General features: G+C 47.0%; 1 protein-coding gene across 1 annotated transcript in view; it reads right to left on the reverse strand.

Moving 5' to 3' along the window:
- LOC107534019 (centromere protein P-like) overlaps nucleotides 1–4,913 on the reverse strand; it is a 39,913-nt gene extending 35,000 nt beyond the window's left edge. Inside the window, exon 1 of the mRNA XM_087822518.1 lies at nucleotides 4,823–4,913. The gene's annotated coding sequence lies outside the window, so the exon portion shown is untranslated. The remainder of the gene's footprint in view (nucleotides 1–4,822) is intronic.
- Between the last annotated feature and the right edge of the window lie 1,087 nt (nucleotides 4,914–6,000).

Consider the following 6,000-nt stretch of genomic DNA (forward strand, 5'->3'; position numbering starts at 1 on the left):
AACTTATGGACTGCAGCAGAAGCAGTATTAAGGGAGAAGTTCACCCTAGCAGGTTTGGCTCAGTGGTTAGAGCGCCAGCCTGTGAAATGAAGGATCCCAGGTTCAACTCTGGCCAAGGGCATGTACCTCAGTTGCAGGCTCGATCCCCAGCCCAGTTGGAGCATGCGTGGGAGGTAACCAATCAATGTTTCTCTCTCACATCGATGTTTCTCTCTCCCTTCTACTCTCTCTGAAAAGCAATGGAAAAAATATCCTTGGTGAGGAATTTAAAAAAAAATAGAGAGAAAGAGAGAAGTTCATCATAATAATTGCCTACCTTAAGAACCACAAGATATTACAAATAAAAATCCTAAATTTACACGTCAAGGAACTAGAAAAAGAAGAACAAATGTTAGTAGGAGGAGGGAGATAACAAAGATCAGACTGGGGGGAAAATGAAATACAAACTAAAAAGGCAATAGAAGGAAAAAAAAAAAAAAAATCAATGAGACTGAGAACTGGCTATTTGAAAAAATAAAACAAACTAAACTTTAGCTACACCCACCAAGGAAGAAAGGGAGGACTCAAACAAATAAAATCATAACTTAAAAAGGAGATGTTACCACTGGCACCAAAGAAATACAAAAAGTCATCAGAAACTACTATGAAAAGTTATATGCCTAAAACTTGCAAAACTTAGAAAAAATGGAAAAATTCTTAGCTACAACTTACCAAGGCTGAATCATGAAATAAAAAATCTGAACAAACCAATTACTAGTAATGACATTAAAACACTAAACAAAAACCTACTTAACAAACAAAAGTTCAGAATCAGATGGCTTCAATGGTAAATTCCACCAAACATTTGAAGAATTAAAAACAGAAAAGGAAGAAACACAAAACCAGGCATAGGCACTATAAGAAATGAAAATTACAGGCCAATATTGCTGATGAACATAGATGCAAAAATTCTCAACAGAGTATTAGCAAACCGAATTCAACAATACATTAAAAGGATCATACACTATAATTAAGTGGGATTCAGTCCATGAATGCAAGGGTAAATAAACATCTGTAAATCAAAAGTGTGTACCACACTAACAAAATGAAAGATATAAATCATATAATCATCTTAATAGATGCAGAAAAAGTATTTAATAAAATTCAACATCGATTTATAATGGAAATGCTCAACAAACTGGGTATAGAGGAAACATAACAACATAATAAAGTCCATATATGATAAACCCACAGCTATTATCATACTCAATAGTGAAAATCTAAAAGCTAATCCTCTAAGATCAGGAACAGGACAAAGACGCCCACTTTCACCATGTTTATTCGACATAGTATTAGAACTCTAAGCCAGAGCAATTAAGCAAGGGGTGGAAAAAAAACAACCAAATTAGAAGTAAAATTATCTGTTTGCTATGATCTTATACGTAGAACACCCTAACAATTCCACACACACACACACACACACACACACACAATACTGTTACAACTGATAAATTCAGCAAAGTAGCAGGATACAAAGTCACCACACAAAAATCAGATGCATATCTACATGCCAATAAGCAATTTTTTTTAATCCTCAACTGAGGACATTTTTTTCCATTGATTTTTAGAGAGTGGAAGGGAAAGGGAGAGAGATATCAACGTGAGGGAAACACATCGTGTGGTTGCCTCCCACAAGAGCCCCAACTGCGGAGCTGAGGATCCTGGAATCCAGGTTTACGCACTTGACCATGAATCGAACCTGCAACCTTTAGGTGCATGGGCGGATGCTCTAACCACTGAGAAAACCAGTCAGGGCTTTTTTTTGTTGCTGTTAATCCTCACCTGATTCAATGAAAAAAATTCAATGAAAAAAATATCATATTTTTCCATTGAATTTAGGAAAAGTGGAAGGGGGAGAGAGAAAGAGAGAAAAGGGAGAGGGAGAGAGAGAAACATCAAGAGACACATCGATTGGTTGCCTCCCACGTGGGACCAGACCAAGCTGGGGGTCAAACCTCCAACCCAGATACATGCCCCTGACCAGGAATTGAACTCAAGACCTTTTGGTATACAGGCCCATGCTCTAACCACTGAGGCACGCAGGCCAGGGCAACAATCTGAAAAGGAAATTAAATTACAAAAACAATTCCATTTACAATTGTACTGAAAAGAATATAATACTTAGCAATTAATTTACTCAAAAAGATAAAAGACTTATACAATGAAAACTATGAAATATCACTGAAAGACTTAATATTAAAGAAGACAAATAAATGGAAACCTATCTCATGTTCATGGATGAGAAGACTTAATATTATTAAAATGTCAATATTATCCAAAGCAATCTACCTATTCAATGCAATCCCTACCAAAATCCCAATGAGATTTTTTTGCAGAAACAGAAAAACCTATCCTAAAATTCATATGGAATCTCAAAGAATCACAAATAGCCAAAACAATCTTGAAAATGAACAAAACTGGAAGACTCACACTTCTTGTTTTTAAACTTATCTCAAAGCTACAGTAAACAAAATAGTGTGGCACTGGCATACATACAGATCATACATACAGATCAGTGGAATAGAACTGAAAGCTCAGAAATAAACCCTTGCATATATGGTCAAATGACTTTTGACAAGCATGCCAATACCATTCGATGGTGGTAGGAAAACTGGTTATTTACATGCAAAAGAATGAAGTTGGACCACTACCTAATATCATATACAAACGTTAACTCAAACTGGATAAAAGGTCTAAATGTAAGACTAAAACAACAAAATTCCTGGATTAAACGCAGGACAAAAACTTTATAATATTTGGCAACGATTTCTTGGATGTGACAGCAATGGCACAGGTAACAAGAGAAAAGATGAACAAAAAATGGCACTTCAAGAAAAAAAATTGTACTTCAAAAGACACTGACAGAATAAAAAGGCAACCCATAGAAAAGAAGAAATATTTGCTAACCACATATCCGTTAAGAGATTAACATCAAAAATATTGGGAACTCCTAGAACTCAACAACAAAAAAACAACCTGATTCAAAAACAGGCAAAGGATTTGAATAGACATTTCTCCAAAGAAGATATACGAGTGGTGGATAAGTACATGAAAAAATGCTCAATAATATTAGGGAAATGAAAAAACCCTACAGTGAGCTACAACTTCACACCCATTAAAACTACTATAAAAACAAAAACAGAAAACAAGTCTTGGGGAGGCTGTAACCTTGGCAGACGGCTGATGGGATGTGAAACGGTGCAGCACTGTGGGAAACAGTGCTGCAGGTACCTCAAAAAGTTAGAAATAGAATTACCATATGATCGGCAATTCCACTTCTTGCTGTCTGAAAGAATTAAAAGCAGGGTTGCAGAGATATTTGCACAGCCATATTCATACCAGCATTATTCACAACAGCTACAACATGACAGCAACCCAAGCACCCACTGACAGATGAATGGATGAGCAGAATGTTTGTACATACAATGGGTTATTCAGCTTGAAATAAGGAAATTCTGCAAGATGCTACAATACAGATGACCCTGCAGCTAAGTGTAATAAGCCAGTCACACAATGATGACATTTATATGAGGTACTAGAGAAGTCAAATTCAGAGAAAGGAGAATGGTGGTTGCCAGAGGCTAAGGGAAGTGGGGAATGCGAAGTTACTGTTTAGTGCGTATAGAGCTTCAGTTTACAAGATGGAAAATTAGAGAGACGGATGGTGGTGGTAATTACACAACATTACAAATGTATGTACCATCACTGATCTGTACACTTAAAAATGGTTATGGCCCGGCCGGGTGTGGCTTAGCGGTTGAGCCTGGACCTAGGATCCAGGCGATCTAGGTTCGATTCCCAGTCAGGGCACATGCCCGGTTGCGGCCTTGTTCAATGACTCATCATTGATGTTTCTCTCTCTCTCTCCCTCTCCTTTCCTCTCAATAAAGTCAACATGTTATATATATGTTTTTTAAATGGTTATGATAGTAAAATGTATGGTGTTTCACCACAACAACAAAAAAGGGAAAAAGCCAACTTGGTACGCAGGTCCCAATCTTCCTTCTCCACCACAGTGAAAAGAAACGTCATAAATCCAAACACCCTGGGCTCCTGGGACCTTCCCAACTCCATCACCGAGGCGCCCGGACTGCATCCAGTGCCGGGCTAAGGGTACCCTCTGCGGGAGGTAGAGAAATAACTTTCCTCCACGGAGTGACAGCACTTCCCAAACTTTCAAGTGCGCATAAAATAGCGCGGGGTCTGGTGAAAGCGCGGACTCTGACTTAGCAGGTCGGGCGAGCCCAGCATCTGCACTTCCGTCCACCTCCCCAGTCACGCCCGGCCTCCAGCTGCCCACCGCCCCACACGGGCACGCAACTGCCACGCGCCTCCGACGCGCTCTCCCGTCCATGGCCGGCGGGCGCCCGCCAGGCCCGCCGCCCACGCGCCCCGAGCCCGGGCGAGCAGCGTGACTGCCCCGCCTCGGGCCCTCCGCGCTCGGGCGGGGTTAAGCAGCACCCACCGCGGAGGGCCGCCGGGTGCGACCCCGGAGGAGGCGCGCGGAGGAGCCCGCCCTCCCGGCCGGCGCGCCGTCACCCACGGACCGCGCCTGCGGCCAGCGGCCAGACGCCAACACGCCCCCTGGGGGGGCAGCACCGCCTCCGGCCCCGCCCGCGTGCGCCGCGGCGCCCCGTCCTCGGACCGCAGCCCCGCTTCCCTCACGGCGCCGCGGGGCCGCTCGCGCTCCCGCCCACGGGTGGGGCTTCGGCGACCTCTGCGGACAGGTCCGCAACACCCGAGAGGACGGTCGCGCGCCCGCAGGACTGAGCAGGGCACCTACTGGACTCGGGCCGCGTCGCCCCCGGGAGCCGGCAGCTCCTCGCACGCCCGCTTCAGGGCCGCGACCTCGGCTTCCAGGGCGCGCACCGCCGCCCGCTCGGCGGCCATAGCGCGGCGCCAGCAGAGGCGGCCTGACCGCCGCGCGCCCGCCGGCTCTTCAAGCGTCGCGCGCTCCGGGCGGGACCATCCCAGGAACTCAGCGGGGGGGGGCGAGGGAGGGTGCGCGACGCCCGTGCGACGACCCGAGCCCGCAAACTGTCCCGGGCTCCCTGCCGCCCCGCAGGCGGCCACAGCCGTTCCCCCGGAGCCCCTGCGCTGGGAGAGAGTCGGCTCGCTCCGCCCGAAGCCCTAGGTCAGGGCGGCCCTCCCGGCTCTGGTGGAGTTTGGAGCAGCCCAACCGCGGGCGTGGCTGAAGAGTAGCTTCCGGGACCGTGGGACGGGGAGCGTCTCATTTTTTTCTTCCGCTCTCTCACTTCCGCCGACTCAGTCCCGGCGGATAAACAGGCGATAACCCTCTTAAGAAAGAACCATGGAGTTATATTGGAGTCTTCAGGACGTTGAGGGAAGGGTGGCGGAGGCATCGCGGCATCCCAGACGACGGGAAGCGAAATAAGCTCTAGGGAACTGAATATGGTACCGGAACCTTAGGAGGCTGAGTTGGAAATCGAGTAGGAAGGAATAGAGACTCCGCCTCGTGGGGCACGTGACCAGAAGTTAGGCGCCTGGGGGCTGCGCGTGGAAGAAGGCGTGCCAAGGGGTCGGCTTGGGCCCCGGAAAGTTCCCGGCCGCTTGGCCTCTCCTGTTCCTTCTCGCTTGGCGGTCCTCGGGGTCAAGGAGGCCGCAGTGGGTAGGTTGGGGGCAGGGGAGCCTTCTGTCTAGAACGCCAGCCGTACCTCGGCCTCTGGCGCTGTTTAGGGGTCTAGAGTGGGGGAGTCGGCCAGCTCTTCGGAAAAGGCAGGGTGTGGCCGCTGAGCGCCTGTGGGTGCTACGGCGGTTAGAGATCTCATAGGACCTCAAGTCTCCCAGCCTCTGAGGAGAGACAACCAGTGAGTCCTGGCTGCCTGTAGCTATTTCAGCCAATTGAACAAGACAGGGTTGAATCGAATATGAGCAGTTTTATTTTCCAATATTGCTGGCAGCATGGGAGAGCAGGTCATCCACAAAAATCTGCCGCTTCCC

The sequence above is a fragment of the Miniopterus natalensis genome, chromosome 12, assembly GCF_054644295.1.
Source record: "Miniopterus natalensis isolate mMinNat1 chromosome 12, mMinNat1.hap1, whole genome shotgun sequence".
NCBI lineage: Eukaryota > Metazoa > Chordata > Mammalia > Chiroptera > Miniopteridae > Miniopterus > Miniopterus natalensis.